Source organism: Mus musculus, chromosome 12 (genome assembly GCF_000001635.26).
Source record: "Mus musculus strain C57BL/6J chromosome 12, GRCm38.p6 C57BL/6J".
Taxonomy (NCBI): domain Eukaryota; kingdom Metazoa; phylum Chordata; class Mammalia; order Rodentia; family Muridae; genus Mus; species Mus musculus.
In genome coordinates this window covers 118,747,687-118,765,443 of record NC_000078.6, presented here as the reverse complement: position 1 = coordinate 118,765,443, position 17,757 = coordinate 118,747,687, and the positions used below count along the sequence as shown (strand labels likewise).

The window sequence follows — 17,757 nt, the reverse complement described above, 5'->3', positions numbered from 1 at the left end:
TGGAATTTAAGAGATAGTTCCCTCCTCACTTTGGAGGAGCTTTTGTTACTGTGCTGACGACTCAATAAGTATTCTTTCATTTTTAAAGTAGTTTCTCAGGGCACGTTGTCAAACACTCTGCAGAGAGTCTTCTGTGAGAAAGGGGTAACAAGATTTAAATTTGTCCCTCACGTAGAACCATGCCACTGTGTCAGGGTCCTTCCCAAACTGAAACACAGTTTAAAGGAAATGAATAGCTGCCACAGTCATGCCATGTTAGGGGAGGGAAAAGGAATATTATTCACTAAGGAACCAGCCCTGTTAGCATTCTTTTCACATCAAGATGTGTGTGGTGCTAGGATTATTTCAGTGGGGGGATTGATGAACAGATAATTCTGGAATTACTTTTAAACAAATAAACATGTGCTGTTTGCATATTCTAGAACTTTCTGAGGTGTTTTCAATTCACCAGCCAGACATGGTTACCTCACAGAGTCTCCAGGTTCAGTTTCTAGTACTAGCATGGAAGTTCATGACCATCTGTAATTCCAGTTCTTGGGGATCCAATACCCTCTTCCAGGCTCCACAGACATCAGGTATGCGTGTATTATAAAGACATACTTGCAGGCAAGATACTGATTCACATAAAATAAAATAAAATAAAATAAAATAAAATAAAAGCATGTGTGTGTTTATTGCTGGACTATCTCAATCCGTCAGCTCCCAATACTGACATAAAGACTTAATTTATGAATGTGTAGGCCTTATAGCTAGAATTGTTCTCAACTAGCTCATATAAATTAATGAGCACTTCATTATATCTTTCCTGTTCCTCTTTTCCTTCCAGCTCCTCTTGTGTCTTTCCCAAATTCGTAATCTCATTTTTAATTATTATTGCTATATGTATATACATATGTATATATGTACAGACATGTGTATAAAACCTGCTGAGTCCCCTTAGCTTTGCTCATACATACAGGTTTTGAAGTCACTACTTTAGAAGAAACTTGATCATGTAGAAATTTTGTTATCTGTGACCCATTCTTAGAGTATTGGTCCTGAGCTTCCACTGGCACAGACAGTACTATACAAACAAATATTCGATGACTGAAAAGTGAGAATAAATGTTTTATTAAAATAGGTCAGCCAGGAACTGGAAGGTTGGCTTAGCAGTTAAGAGTAATGACTGTCCTTCCAAAGGTCCTGAGTTCAATTCCCAGCAACCACATGGTGGCTCACAACAATCTGTAATGGGATCTGATGCCCTCTTCTGGTGTGTCTGAAGAAAGACATTGTACTCACATACATAAAAGAATAAATAAATCTTAAAAAATAAAATAAAATAAAATAAAATAAAATAAAATAAAATAAAATAAAATAAAATGAAAGGTCAGCCAGAGCTGGGCTTGGTGGCAGATGCCTTTGATCCCAGCACTCAGGAGGAAGAGCCAGGTGGATCTCTGTGAGTTTGGGGCCAGCTAGGTCTATATAGGGAGTTCTAGGACAGTCAGTGCTACCTAGAGAAACCCTGTCTTGACTAAGAAAGAAAGAGAGAAAGAGGAAGATGAATGAATGAATTTGCATGTTGTACATGGGCTTTCATGATTTTTTTCATTACATCAATGTAGGTAAGATAAAAGTTATTTAAAATGTTTTTTTTTAAGTTATGTTTAGGTCTCTAATGGAAAAAATGCTTCTTTGGGGTACAGATTTGTTGAATTTTAATTAGTTTTACTTCTTATTCTAATGACCTTCTCTATGTCTATTGAGTTTGTGCTAGGTGGTTAAGTAACTCAATTTTGTGGTAGTATGCGAGTTTTATTTAAATTATAATTACAAAATGTGTTAGGTAATGTCTGATTTAATGAAATATATTTTGTGGGTAGAAAATTCCATGGATTATCCTTAGGTGCCTTCATCACATTTATGAGAGCCAATTTATAAGCAGGCACAATATTGCCCAATTAGCAACCTTGGCTTTATGGATCAGATGTGTTATGTGCTTTTAGATTTTAACATCTCATCTCTTGTGGTCAATCATCTTTCAACACTGCACGCTCAAACACAGCTTTAAGATGAAGAAGCCAGAATCACTGAACGCTGTAGATGCATGACCAATTGCTTTATGATGCTAATTTGTGAGAAATTCAATAGGTCTCTGTGACAATCATGTATTTTGAAAAATATTATCATCAAATGAAGTGCAATAAAGGTTAGCTGATATATTAAAAATGTTATTGGGAATAATTTTCAGGTAAATACGAGAACAGTAAAATATTATAATTTAACTTTTTATTATTTGTCTTGTGGAGTTTTATGTTTGTATTTGATAAGAAGACAATATATTTTGTTTGATAGAAGAATGGAACAGGCTTATATTTCATCCCGTTAAAATGGACATCCAACTTTATTAAAATTAAAGTAAAGTAAGATAAATGAGAAAGTAGAAGACAGATGCAATGAAGACCTTTCTATCGAAGAACTCATTATCAATCCACCATTATCCATATAACCTAAAATGTGAGCTGAGTATTCAATTTATCTGTTGGCCAGTTTGTTTAGATTTGAATCCTTTGCTAAATGGCTTTGTGATTGCTTGAGTCTTTGTCTTGACTTTCTGTCCCCCCTTCCCATCCCTGTTTTTATAATGTTCTCGGAATTAAGGAGAAAAAAACCTAGATGTAATTTGCCTAGGTAATTCCTCCTAACATTATGAGCATCATAACTTTACATGCTTGTGGGTGTCTACTTATAACAATTCATAGTTACAGCTATATTTATATCTGTTGCCTGTCCCCATCCTCAGATCCAGTCATGCATTGTTAAACAAGGACAAGGACATCTGAGAAAGGCTTCCTTAGATAGTTTCATTGTGCAAACACAATACAGTATACTTACAGATACTAACGTATCTGATCTGACTAGATGACATAGTTTGATGTGGCCAATGCTGCATGTGAGGCCTGTCAGCCTCATGTCAGCTATGTCAAGAGTCCTGTCTGTTCTAAGGCTTCTTTTGACCTCTGGAGTTTAGGCTGTAGCTTCAGGAGAGGCAAGGCCAGAACAACTTGGCTAGAGACTGGTAAAAAAGAAATACTACAGGTGCTCAGAGAGACTTGGAGCCATCTCCCAAGATGGGAAGAGCTGTGCTCTGGGAGTTAAAACTGGAAATTCTATTCCTAGGCACTGGCTTTTGATTGAGTTATCTGACAAAGATTATCAGAAGTGAGAAATGGTTTGTAGCAGAAGTCAATTTAACTCAATTTAAACCTACAGCTCGATCTTGTAACGGGAGTATCCCCACCTATCATAAGAGCAAGCAGCATCATTTATTCATAGTGTATTCTCAATTGTGTGTATTAGTATTTAAATGCCTGAGTGTTTACCAATCTTATGTTGAGACTCTTAGTCATTTAATGATAGGATGTGATTATTGTAAGCACGGAAATACAAATAAAAGGCCAAGCCAGATGTGATGGCCCACAGCTTTAATTCCAGCACTTGGGAGGCAGAGCTAGGGGGATTTTTGAGTTTGAAGCCAACCTGGTCTACAGAGTGAGATCCAGAAAAGCCAGAGTTGCACAAAGGCACCATGTCTAATAATAATAATAGTAATAGGAAGAAGAAGAAGGAGGAGGATGAGGAGGAGGAGGAGGAGGAGGAGGAGGAGGAGGAGGAAAAGAAGGAGAAGAAGGAGGAGGAGGAGGAAGAAGAAGAAGAAGAAGAAGAAGAAGAAGAAGAAGAAGAAGAAGAAGAAGAAGAAAGAAGAAGAGGAAGAAGAAGAGGAAGAAGAAGAAGAAGAAGGAGAAGAAGAAGAAGAAGAAGAGGAAGAGGAGGAGCAGGAGGAGGAGGAGGAGGGGGAGGGAGAAGGAGAGTGGGGGAGGAGGGGGAGGAAGATAAGGCCAACTTTGAAATCAAGCATCTCAAATTTCAGATTTAGAGTTTCCCTTCTAGAATCTGTTTCTGATTAATCTTTATAATTTCCCAAGATGTCTGATGCCTCATCTTAAACTTCCTATGCACTCAGTATGTGCCAGCAATGCATAGGACAATAGTCATTTGTTTTTAGTTTCTGAGACATCCTTAATATTCATGAGTAATTGACTATATGAGTTGCGAGAATACTTATTCAGGAAGCTTCAGAATGTGAATGGAAACATAAGTAAGAGGTGAGTAGAATATGCCTTGTGCTTCCACCTCTTTACATACAATTGTTCCAAGCTGTGCTGCAGTGGGTTAGGAAGGGGCTGTCATGAGCCTTCATGAGAGACAAAACCAGGGCAGGGATAAAGCTAAAATTTGAGAAACACAGCCAGCCTTTCTATCTGAATCAAGGCACAATTCTAAAACAAACAAACAGTAAATAAAATAGCATATTTTGGTTAAAAATTCTTGGAATTCAATCAGGCAATGATGGTGTGGTCAGAGGACAAGTTCTCTCTATCAAAGCCTTGCCCCCTTTCATCCCCACAATGGAACCCAGCTTTTTCTTCTATGGTTTCTCAGATGAGCAGAATGTTAATATTGAAAGGGAAGGTAATTCCAAGAGACAATGAAAAAAGAAATTACCTTAAAATAGGTTTGCTCTTTAATAATAAAATATTCCTTATGAGACAATCCAAATCTTGCTACACTATTTGCCAGGGTCTTAATATCTATAAATTGTAACGTTAAACCACAAGAATATAGTTAACTAGAAAGTGTTATTTTTCTATTATGCAACAATATTATACATGTAATCTTCGTGACCAAGAGCAAGCTCACAAGGCAACTGAGGATATAGTTAAAAATCTATGTAGCATGGATACAATTATTTTCATGACCAGGAACTGACTACAGACTGTACAGTGTATTCCAGGTTCCCAGCTTCTAGGATCTGTCACTCATGCTGAGGGAGAGAGGAGTGGCTTTGGTGATGCAGCTGTCTTTGAGTCATTTCTGCTCCTGTAAATAACCCCTCATCCATATTCAAGTAAGTAATCATAATATTCTTCGGTTCGTGAAGTTGGACATTGGTGCAATTATTACTTTGTTCTGTTATGCTTTTCTAAGGTGAGGAAGTCTCTCTCTCTCTCTCTCTCTCTCTCTCTCTCTCTCTCTCTGTGCGTGTGTGTGTGTGTGTGTGTGGTGTGTGTGTGTGTGTGTGTGTGTGTGTGTGTGTGTATGTGTTTGTGTATTTCCAGGAAAAGTCTGTCATACAATAAATGGATAGCCACTACATAGACCTAGCCCATCATGGAATTCACAGACATCCTCCTGCTTCCCATGTGCCAAGGTTAAAAGCGTGCAGTTTCTACTTGATTTCTTCGTCATTCTGTTGAAATAATAAAAGGATTCTTCATAGTGGAAGTTTCTATGCAGATTATTTTAGATTGAAAAAATAATTTCCATTTAATTGACATCACAGAGTCCCTGCTGAGAATTTCCCTTAAAAAAAAAAAACTCTGGAGGGTCAATAATAAGCCATCATGGGTCTGATTGTTAAAAGCTATTAATCCTCACTCATCAGACTTCCATTTTTGCAGTGTTGGGGATCAAATCCAGGATCTACTGCAGGCTGCATGAGTGCTCCACCACTCAGCTGCATCCCCAGTTACACTGTTTTATTTTAACTGTGTCTCCACGTCAGGATACTTTCTTCCCTCTGACTAATAGGGAGACCAGAAGAAGAATTACACCTCAGCCTTGCCTCTCCATTCCTATTGATCGGTATCATATTGACTTTTATCACAATACCACCGAATGGCTGATTCATATTCAGCTTGTGGCCATCACCAGCTCACTTCCTATTTTATTCATTTTTGCTTCCCCTATTACATATTTGTAGTATCTGGTAATTTTCCTAGGGTATATTAATCTATACTTGCTCTATTTGATATTTTTTTGGCTACTCCAATGGTCAAATGTTAATGGATTCTTATGAAGAAATACGGGAATATTTAATAAAGCCCTGTTATCCACATTAAACTAAATAGCATGTTGCTTTTGCAAAGCGTGCCTGTTTTTTTTTAAAGAAACCGCACAATGTTTGTTTATACATGTGTGTGAATTATCACCACTCACAGTGTGTTATATACGTGTAGAGGTTTGTAGTAGATGCTGAATAAATATTTATTAATGGTTAATGACCACCGACTGTTGTACACAGAAGCCATTTCAAAAGCTAGCAGGAATCACTGATTTTTAAAATGCATGCTCTGCCCCGTCTTTCTTTGCCGTTTACATGTAAACAATAAGGATGAAAAACTACAAGCCAAAGGGCTGCTGCTCTCACTGAATAACTGAGATGGCGTTTTTTTGGTAGCACACTCACAAGGTTTGTGGAAATTAACTTCACACTGGGAACTCTGTATTGAAATAGATTGTTTGAGAATAATTCCTCCCTTTGAGAAGGGTGAGGGATTAATCTGCAGAAATGTTCGTGCTAGAGCTTGCGTGTGTTGAAATTTGTCAGGGAGAAGATAAATGGGCCCTCCTTGACAAGTAAATCTCACCATGGCTAATCCCTCGGGAAGGCTGGGGAATTGTTATGGTAGCAAAAGCAACCTGGAAAGAGGAGGCACCATCACTGTTTGCCTTGGAAGGAGAAAGTTAGGGACGTAAGAGTGTATGAGACATCGGACGTGTTTTTATTCACGCACACATTAGAGATATAACGCACAACTATAGCTATATGGGAGTGCTATCTTTGGAGAATCATTTGCATGGTTTAAAATGAGAGGCATGCACGCTTAAAGTGGATATGAGAAACAGTTACCTGAATCATGTCTAATAGGAAGAGATGTTTGATCTGATCTTTAAGGTGTCCACTCAAGTGCCAGGGCTTAACCCTTTTAGCTGCTGACTCAGGAGGAAGTGAGGTGTGGGAAGCTGTTTAAGAGGCTAAGAGAAGTACCGATTTTCTATCAAATCTAGCAAACAGTATGGCGGTTCAATGTGACCTATCTACATTCTAGCCCTCATTCTAAAAAACAAAAACCATTTAGTAACATATCAAGAAAAGGACATTTCTTCAAAGACAAAAATAAATGTTATGAAGTGTCCATGGAACGATGTACTTAGGCTTGCCAGATTTGGGTAAACAAATAAAAGGCAAAACCAGAAAAAAGAAGGAAGGGCTGAGTTTTAGAAACCGGACCGTGAAGCTTTGTGCTTCCTCTTTCCAGCCAGCGCTGAGCAATGGACATCTCTCCGGACAACTGGCACAAGCGTCGCAAGACTGGGGATAAGAGAAAACCCTACCACAAGAAGCGGAAGTATGAGCTCGGATGGCCTGCTGCTAACACTAAGACTGGTCCTCGCGGCATACACACAATCCGAGTTCGAGGCGGCAATAAGAAATACCGTGCCCCGAGATTGGATGTTGGGAACTTTTCCTGGGGCTCGCAAAACAAGGATCATTGATATTGTCTACAATACATCCAATGATGAGCTTGTCTGAACTAAGACCGTGGTGAAGAACTGCATTGTGCTTACTGACAGCACACCATACATACATACATACATACATACATACAGACAGACAGACAGACAGGCAGGCAGGCAGTGGTTCGAGTCCCACTGTGCACTGCTCCTGGGCCGCAAGAAGGGGGCTTCCTGAAGAGGAAGAGATTTTAGACAAAAGAAAGAAAGAAAGAAAGAAAGAAAGAAAGAAAGAAAGAAAGAAAGAAAGAAAGAAAGAAAGAAAGAAAGAAAGAAAGAAAGAAAGCAGGCAGGAAGGAAGGAAGGAAGGAAGGAAGGAAGAAAAGAGAGAGAGAGACAACCATAAGAGAAAATTAAAAAGAAATATGACAAAAGGAAAAAGAATGCCAAAATCAGCAGTCTTCTTGAAGAGCAGTTCCAGCAGGGCAAGCTTCTTGCCTGTATTGCCTCAAGACCAGGCCAGTGTGGCAGAGCAGACGGCTATGTGCTTGAAGGCGAGGAGCTGGAGTTCTATCTGCGGAAGATCAAAGCCTGGAAAGGTAAATAAGCCTCATTCATAGTGTAATAAAGATGTTTGCTGTTCTATATGGGGGGAAAAAAGGCAAAACCAACCAACTGATCAAACAAACAAAAAGAACAAAACTGAAAGAATACCCAAGGCATATTAAAGTCTTATTTTTGGTTTAACAGCCACCTAAATTTGACTAGCAATATTCTGACTTTTCTGGCAACACAAAATTAAATACATGGAACAAGAAATAATCTGTGTTCTCTTGTAAAGGTTATATGAAGGAAAGAAGAAAGGTTTGTTCAGAAAACTCAATCCATGGAGATGACCTGTACTGACTAAGACCACTGTGGAATTCCAACAGCATGGCAAGAGACATTGTCTACAGAGTTAAAAAAACAAAATAAAACAAAACAAACAAACAAACAAACAAAACACAGGGCTTGAACTTTGCACTCACTGAAATACTTTGGAAAGAATACCAAGAAGCTGCAAGGTGGCACTGACTCTTAGGAGTTGGGCCACAACCTGGGAATGTAAACTCAGTTGTCATGAGGTAGCATCATAACATGGTGAGTCTGTGTGACACACTGCAAGATGTACTTCCACGTGAGAAAGGAGACTCAGTGAGTAAGAAGGTAGGCTCTAGATGGTGATGCCTGAGGAATGGAGATTAAAAACTTATCATGTTTATTGCTTCCTCTCAATAAGGGAGAGAGAAATAACTCAATTGTATGTGTGATGGTTTATATATGCTCGGCCCAGGGAGTGGCACTACTAGAAGGTGTAGCCTTGTTGTAGTAGATGTGTCACTGTGGATGTGGGCTATAAAACCTCATCTTAGCTGCCTGGAAGCCAATATTCTGCTAGCAGCCTTCAGATGAAGATGTAGAACTCTCAGCTACTCCTGCACCATGCCTGCCTGGTTGCTGCCATGTTCCTGCCTTGGTGATCATGGACTGAACCTCTGAACCTGTAAGCCAGCCCCAATTAAATGTACTTATAAAAGTTGCCTTGTTTATGGTGTCTGTTCACAGCAGTAAAACCATAACTAAGATAGAATGCAAGGTTTGTTTTTTTAAATAAATAAATAAATATTATTTATTTATTTAATGTATGTGAGTACACTGTCATTGTCTTCAGACTCACCAGAAGACAGCATTGGATCCCATCATAGATGGTTGTGATCCTGTGGTCCTAAGACCTCTGGAAGAGCAGTCAGTGCTTTTAACCACTGAGCCATCTCTTCAGTCTAGCAAGGGCTTTGAAAATCACTTTAAAATGAAGTTTTATTGCGTTCATATCTGTGAACACATGTATACAGTAGGTTCAAAATCACATGCTGCAGAGGAAAGTGGAAACTTCAACACTACTTCCATTTTTAACTGGATTTTTCTTTGTTTTTAGGGTCAGTACTACACATTATCAGATATTCCCACAAAATGCCAGTAGTATGTTGTCTCCTTCTTATACCAATCAGATGTGCTCTGGAGGACAGATTTTTCCCTGAATTGAGAAGTGCCTATCCTGGTAACTTTAGTACAGAGACCCCCAGAAGTATCTGTATATGGCAGAGATTGGGGAAGTTAACTAATGACTCATAAAAATGTTAATGGATGAGTTAATTTCAAATATCTGCTATGTCCAGAAGGCCTTCATATCCAATAACCATCATAGGTATCAAATCTATTGATAATTGGCTCCAACCCAGAGTTGATGGTATGATTTGTCTCAAGAAGGCCCAGGTAACTTGACGTTTCAAAAGGACTCCAAGAGGGAGTGGGCAAGATGACTGAGCAGGTAAAATCACCTGATGTGCAGGTCTGACAACCTGAGTTCAATCTTCAGAACCCTTGCAAAAAGCTGGAAATGGTGGTACATAGCTATAATCCCAGGGAGATGCAGAGACAGGGAAATCACTCGGAAGCTAGAAGGCCAACTAAATTGAAGCATGGCAGAAATAGGGGACCCTGCCTGAGTGCAGTGGAAGAAGAGAAATGATTCCAAAATGTTCTTTGACCTCCACACATGTGATAGGGCAAGCATATGTCCTCATGTGTGTGCATACAGACACCTACACAATAATAATAACATAACAACAATAATAATAGAACAATTTGTTTTCAAGGTAAAAAAAAAAATGCTCCAAGAATTTCATTCTTTTGAATCTGGGTACTCAAACTACAGGGAACATGAGAATGCCAGCAGAGCTTATGAGATGGACTCTTCAGTTGGTCTGGAGCCCCAGAATTTGCATTTTTCACTAGGGACTAGATGAAGGTGCTCTTCAGACCACCCTTTGGGAGGCACTGTTCAGAGCTGTATTCATTCCTGGCCTATCCCTGATCCTTCAATTCTACTTCCCAGAGGAAGGGAACATGCCAACCAGGACACAATGGACTAGTGAGCAGGTCCATGTAGCTTTGACTGTTCCTTGTCCCATTGCTGACAGGAGTGTGAGGCAGATGCTCCCATTGTGTCCTGGTCAGGAAGCAGAGATGGATGCACGTCCTCTCTCTCCATTAACTTAGCCTGTATCTTCTGCCCACAGAATGGTGCTGCCCACGGGTAAGCTCAGTCTTCCCCACCTTAAGGGAAACAACCTGGATAATTCCTTTCAAGCAATCTCAGGGGCTAGCTTTATCTGTCTGCATAACCCCTCATAGGCACAGCCAGAGCTTTGCCTCCTAAATAATTCTAAAAGTACTGTTGAACTGACAGTTGCTGAACTCATTTTAAAGTATTCCTTTCTGCAAGAGTTTGTTGTTTGTTTGTTGTTTTAACGGTGTTTGATCGTGCCATGAATCCATCCCCTTCTGTGCAAGTGTGGTCAAACTCTGAACTGTAACATGGAAACCCAGATGTGCCGATGCATCTAAGTATTGTCCTTTAAAGCCAATCAGTAAAGAAGCCGAAAATTTGATAGGGGAGCTTCTATCTGTTAGATTCCCTTATTTGCCTCCTAATTGGTTCTGACCTTGAATGGAAACTGATGAGGTGTCTCTTATCTCTGAGTTCATTCATGTGAACGCCTCTGACTTTTCTAGTGTTATAGCAGAAAAGATACAAGCAAGAAGGCAGGTATAACCCTGTAAGGGTATCTCCATATAAAGCAAAGTGCTTAACCTGTTGGGTAGCAGAAACGTGTGTGTGTGTGTGTGTGTGTGTGGTTGATGATGATGTAAAGTCTGTGAATGTTCGTTAAGATAAAAATGAAAACAAAAACAATGAGGAGAATTCTCTAGAATGACTCATAGCTCCAAGCTGAGTCTGCTGGGCTCCTTCCACTTCACCCAGTGGTGACTTGGGATGCTGGATTCCTCTGTTATTTCTAATTCACTGTCCCAGTAACAGGCTTTATATTTGTGTTTCCCTATAAGAGCTTGCCTGTGATATTGTAAATCAAATTAATCAGGTTAAAAGTTGGCACACAAAGGGGTCATGGGAGCCCAGTGATGTTTGTTCACAGAACACTGGAGAAGTCTTTAAGGGAATTGCCTGCTAAAATGCTATACATATTACAAATACACATAAATATTCATGTATTCATTGGTGATGGATTGCATGAGTTGAATAATGGACAAAGGTGGTTAGAAAAGCTAGTCTATTAGAAAAATTTAAAATAAAGCCCTTCTGTCTTATAAGCAGAACTTGGAAAACGGCTGTGCCAAGGGTATTTCTTATGCTCAGTTTGTCACCCTATGCAAATTATGGAAAACCATGGGGCATGCTGAACAGTTAAAGTTTCTTGCCCTCTGAAAGATCTCTCTGACTGTGGAGTATAAGACACTCAAAACAGAGTATGAACAATAATTGTTTTTAAAAATATATTTTACTAGACAGCTTGTCTGAAGGTTCTAGCAGGGAAGCGCAGCTACTCATAAACCCTTGATAGAAGATGGGCTCTCCTCTATTTAGGGGAAACGTGCAGCTTTGGGAAGGATGAACATGAAGCAGTGGGGGAGGAACTTGGGCAGTTTTGTGGAAATGTAAGGGAGAGGATTAAGGCAGCTGGAGGAGTCAAGGACACTACAAGAAGACCTACAGAGTCAACTAACCTGGACCCATGGGAACTCACAGAGAACCATCAACCAAAGAGCACACAGGGGCTGGACCTAGGCCCCCTACACACTTGGAGCAGATGTGTTTTTGGTCTTCATGTGGGACCCCTAAGAAGTGGAGTGGAGGATGTCTCTGACTCTGTTTCTTGCCATTGGATGCCCCTCCCCTACCTGGACTGCCTGGTTGGGCCTCAGTGGGAAAGGGGGTGCTTAGTCCTGCTGAGATTAGATTAGGGTGGGCTGGTACCCAAGGGGGCCTTGTTCTACTCTGAGGAGATGGGGAGGGAGCAATGGTAGAGGGATTGTGAGGGTGGGACTGGAGAAGAGAGAGAAGACTGTGCTCAGGGATATAAAGTGAACAAATAAACAAATTAATGAAAAAGAAAAAATAGATTTTTACATTTCTGTGTATGTTTGCTCAGAAGACAGTTTGAGGGAGTTGCTTCTCTCCTCCATGTGTGTTTCAGGAATTGAACTCAGGCTATCAGGCTTGGTGACAAGCATCTTTATGTATTGAGGCATCTTGCTGGTGAGAGTTTGAAAAATGAGAGACTTTTTTTTTTAACTAGGTCACAGATCCAGAGAAATAAACCATTTGACCATTTCCCCCTATGGTTTAAGTGAAATATACAATAAATAAATACAGAAAAATTGTTGCTGATAAGAATCAACTGCCAAGTTTGGAATTTCTATTTCTATATTCCCTACTTTCATAGTAAATCTCACATTTTAAAATCTGGATTGTCTGGATTTCTAAATGGCTAAATAAGCCCATATTATTATCAGATGGAAATTCAAAGAATGATTCAGCCTAAATTCTGCCACTAGGCAATAATATCACCTCCCCATCTTTAAAGAAAAATGGTCTTTTTGGTCTATTCAACTTCTTCAGATCTGGGTCCTGTAACTTTGTATATTGACTCTTGTTAGCCCCACACTCCTCTGGACATGACCCTGGCTTTCTCTTTCTCACTAGAAAATCCTCTGCTGCTTGCTTCCTGGCCTGTGTGATTTTAGTAAAAGACTGTGTTGGTCTGAGTTCTCCTGAGAAACAGATTCTGCCTTACCCTTTTTCTGAAAATCGCCTGATATTCTGGGTTCTTTCATTCTAATCCTGACATGGCTTTGGCCAGTCCCTGAGTTCTCTCCAGTTTGTTTTCTGGGTAATGAATGAACAAGAATCAGAGGGAGGGAGGGAGGGAGGGAGGGAGGGAGGGAGGGAGGGAGGGAGGGAGGGGGAGAGAGGGAGGGAAGGGGAGGGGGAGGGGGGAGAGAGAGGAGAAGAAGAAGAAGAAGAAGAAGAAGAAGAAGAAGAAGAAGAAGAAGAGGAGGAGGAGGAGGAGGAGGAGGAGGAGGAGGAGGAGGAGGAGGAGGAGGGGGGGGAGAGGAGAGGAGAGGAGGAGGAAGAGGAAGAGGAAGAGGAAGAGGAAGAGGAAGAGGAAGAGGAAGAGGAAGAGGAAGAGGAAGAGGAGAGACTTATATGGGCTGAGACATCTCATAATCTAAGACCTTATGTTGGAGAGACAATGATGCCAGTTAAGCATGATCTTGACAGACAAGACCAGCATTGCAATGGAAAGATTCAGGCTCTTGTACTCTTCAGTCTTTGACTGACTGGATGAGGCCCACCCACACTGGGGAGGGCAATCTGCTTTACTGAGTCCGTCAACAACAGTGTTTAGTCATCTTCTAAAATGCTCAAAAACAAACCATGAGATCATGTTTAATCAAATATCTGGGTCCTCCACAACCTAGTCAAGGTCACACATTAAAATCAACCCTTGAACCAGCATGCTCTTTCTTAGACCTCTCAAATATCTGCACAACCCTCAAAAGACATGGAGACAAACTCTTGTGACAGCCGGACTGAGCTCAGGACAGTTCGTTTCCCCTTGGAGAAAGAAATCCCTATTGATATAACCAGTCACCAACGTGTGAAGGGGTTCTGAATGGAGTCAAAAACAGCTCTTGCTGATTGACTGTTTACCGAAGAAGCTACTGTCTTCGTTCAAACTTGCCTCCTTCCATTTTTAACTCTAGATAAACCCTGAGAGACCTAAATGTGTCTGATAGACATCTGTGATCTGATTTGAGTGCTACTGGTGACAACAGTGGCTATACTGCAGTTATTCTTTTATTGAATAGCTATTTGGTGCCAGGCATCCCACATGCCTGTTTCATATGGTTGATCTCACAAGATGGAGTCTTACTGATTTAAGACCTAGGCTGGTCTTAAATCCCCTATGTAGCTGAGGATGGCCCTGAACTTTAGATCCTCCTATCTCTACCACACTTATGATTCATGTGGTCCTGGCAGTTGGACCCAGGTCTTTGTGTATGGTAAGTAAGAATCCAACTAATTGAAGAATTTTTTAAAAGAAGTTGTTAGATTTGAGCCAGAAGCAGAGGTAACAGGCAGAACAGCTTAAGCTTAAGCCAGTGCTCTATCAGGTTAGGCAAGAGGGAGTCTTAGTCTGTTAGACTCAAGAATACCAAACTTGGAATGCTTGATTTGGGAAGAGGGAGACAACCTTGGGAGTCAGTTTAAGATCTCAGTGTTGGAATAATTTTCCCCCATGCTTGAAACAATGAACTTTTATAACACAACTGACTGCTCACTATCAAGAAATATCTTTAATCTTCCCACTGTGGGCTTGGCACTGTGAGCTTGTTCGTGAGTTACTAGTGTGTGTCTTGGTAAAGATATTAACATAGACACACTGAAACAGACAGAGAAGTGCTCACAGAGGTACATGGGTAGCACCACCTAGGAGAGAGAGAGAGAGAGAGAGAGAGAGAGAGAGAGAGAGAGAGAGAGAGAGAACATGGCCTGTATGTGAGGTGACAACTACAATTCATCTTCTAGCAGTTTAAACCTACCAGGATACATTTTGATTTATTTCTTTTCTTCTGATTTAAGTCTCCAAAGTACACTGACCAAGAATAGTATGACATGCAAGATAAAATTGAAGATGGTACCTGAGAATTCTTCACACATTTGGAGCAAACATGAATTTCAAAAGATCTTAAGAAACTTTAAGATTTTTCCAATTGCCTGACACTTTCCCAAGCCCCAGAGTTTGTGTGACATATTGTCACTCAGAACTCCAGAAAGTTAGACTTTCTGGACTCATGCACACATTGGATGAATGAGGGAGATCAGAGGCTAGTCTCTCCCTGAAGGCTTCAGTGGATTTGAGCCCTGGCTTAACAGGGCATTAAGAGGGGTTGGATGGATATACTATATAGCATTCTGAGTGTGCAAAGCTTCTACTCAAAGAAATAAATCAGAAGAGCATGCTACATGCCTCACTGGTGGGTTGACTTAGCTGGTTACAGCTATAATTTCTGGTTTCCTTCTCCAGAAACCAGACATGTCTTTGGTTTTGTCCTGGCCAAAGGCTAGAAATACCAGAACTATTTGGGACCTCTGATTCTAGATATGGATTCTTACTGTCTGTCTTCTCCTTTTATACAGCTATATGTGAAACTGTCACCAAAAATCCAAGCACACGTGAGATGAAGAGGCACATGGTCATCTTCTCAGTGGTCCAAATGACCTGGCTAGTACAAAACAAAATTCATCAACCCAGAAAAAGCCTTATCTAACCTTTGCCAACAAGCCTCTGTTGCAACCCTTTTCTTGGGACCTGGTGTTCCATACTGGAACTCTGTAAGCTCCCTGTCTATTAAGCTGCCACATTCTGCTGTGGATTCCAGAGGCACAATACGGTTATGGGACCATAAACATAAGAGTAAAATTCTGTTGGAAATTTCTACTAGCTGTTATAGAAATTTTTTTTTCTTCCTCAAATTTTGCATCTCTACCACACCTCTGTCTTCCACTGAAAAACAAAGAATGTGAAGTGTGGCTGATGTAAGTGTAGTAGACTTTGCATAGGCCTGAGGTTAGTAAATACCAAGATGCCTCTTCACACTGACTGGCAAAAGCTGCAAACATAAAATACGTAAACAAAAGAGAACTCCATGGATAGCTGGGTGCATACTCCAAAGACCGTTAATTTGCATAATAAATAGTTCAATATTCAGGAGATTATAAAATAGCAATTACTGCTAAGTTGCTATATTTGGGCATCTAACAAAAAAAGGACATTCAAAATGCAAGTTTAGCCTTTACAAAGAATTTCTAAATTTTTTATTTTGAAACAGGATTTTGTTTATTTTTCAAAAGGCCTTTAAGTACTTGGCACACTTCTTTAGAAGAGAAGCAGGAATAGCCTTGCCAAACACACACACACACAAACACACAAATAGACTTTGGTTAAAAAAAAGATAATGAGTCATTAATGTCTTTTCATCTTTGTTGTTGTTTATTAACTACCTGCTGCAGAGAGTGTTTTCCCTGTGTGAAGAGCAGGGGGAGACCAGTTGGGAGATGGGTGTCAGCCTGTGGCAGTACAAGGGGTGAGTTTAGATAGGAGTCATTACATTACAACCTCCTTATGCTAATGGAAAGATAGGCTCCTCTAAAACATCATCGTTGTCAGAAAGATGCAAGTGCTCTGTGCCTTTGCATAGTGTCTGCTCACAAGGTTTTAGCATCAGAAAAGAAGCATAGCTCTTTTAAGTTCACAGTGCAGTTTTGCAGTATTAACTATCTTTATGTAGGACTTCTTGGCTTTTCAGTAACACTGAAGTGTGTGTGTGTGTGTGTGTGTGTGTGTGTGTGTGTGTGTGGTATGTGTGTGTGTCCATTAAGCCACTTAATTACATGCCTATCTATATCAATAACCCAGTTCAAAAAAAATTTTTTTTGCTTCCTGTTTTGACAACGATGTGATGACATCAATGAGCAGTTCCTGTTTATCTAAAAGATCCCTGTTAAAATGAAACTCTTGGACTTGGAATAGAAGTGGCTTGGTTTGTGAGGGATGTAGTTTATCTAACAACAGTGAAACCTCGAAGGATGGGAAATAAGAAGACCAGGAAAGCTAATGCATACTGAGTACCTTTGACATTCTAGGAGTGATACTGAAGAGTAAAGCTCTCTGTTATACAGTGCTGGGATCATATACCTAAAGGTTGTAGACATCACAATATTCAGTCTTTGTAGTTGCTAGGCTACTATACAGAAGGGAAATAATTCTGGTGTAATTAAGACTGTGTAATTATTAATCCATTTCATTAGAGGACACATTTGTACACTTAACCATCTTAACCAAGTATTTTAAATTTTGATATAATTTTATTATATTGTGGCCTACTAATTTGTTTTAATGATATTTAATTTATTTTGTATTTATTTTACTTATGTGTGTGCTGGTGTGTTAAGGGGATTCCACATGATATGCATATGTGTTCCAAGGATCAAAGGTTGCTGGGCTTGGTGGCAGTTGTTATTTGCCTGGCTATTCCTGTAACACCTATTGACATTTCTAATAAAAATTGTTTGGTACAATGTTTTTTGGTACTCAGGGACTTTTGATGACAGAAAATTTTAAGTTAACATTTTTAATTATATTCTTTTTGTTGTATAACAGAGAAGTATTATAATCAATAAAAGATGCTAAAATATCAACCATTTATAGTAGGATAAAAATGGCATGGGGAAGGGGTGTAGAACATCACTTCAACCAGGAGAAAATCCAAGTCTTACAACTGTTTAATAAATGACTATGAGTAAAATCCCTGTGGCATTTATGTTCCATCGACTTTCAGAGAAAACTGTGATATAAAGTTGTACTTTGAAATGTCAATACTACATTCTTTACAGCTATTTTCACTTATGATTAATTTAAGGTGTCACCCTGGATGAAACACATGACA

General features: G+C 39.8%; 1 pseudogene; it reads left to right on the top strand.

The window, feature by feature from the left end:
• The first annotated feature begins 7,158 nt into the window (after positions 1–7,158).
• On the top strand, positions 7,159–7,948 carry Gm29689 (annotated as a pseudogene).
• Positions 7,949–17,757: the final 9,809 nt, after the last annotated feature.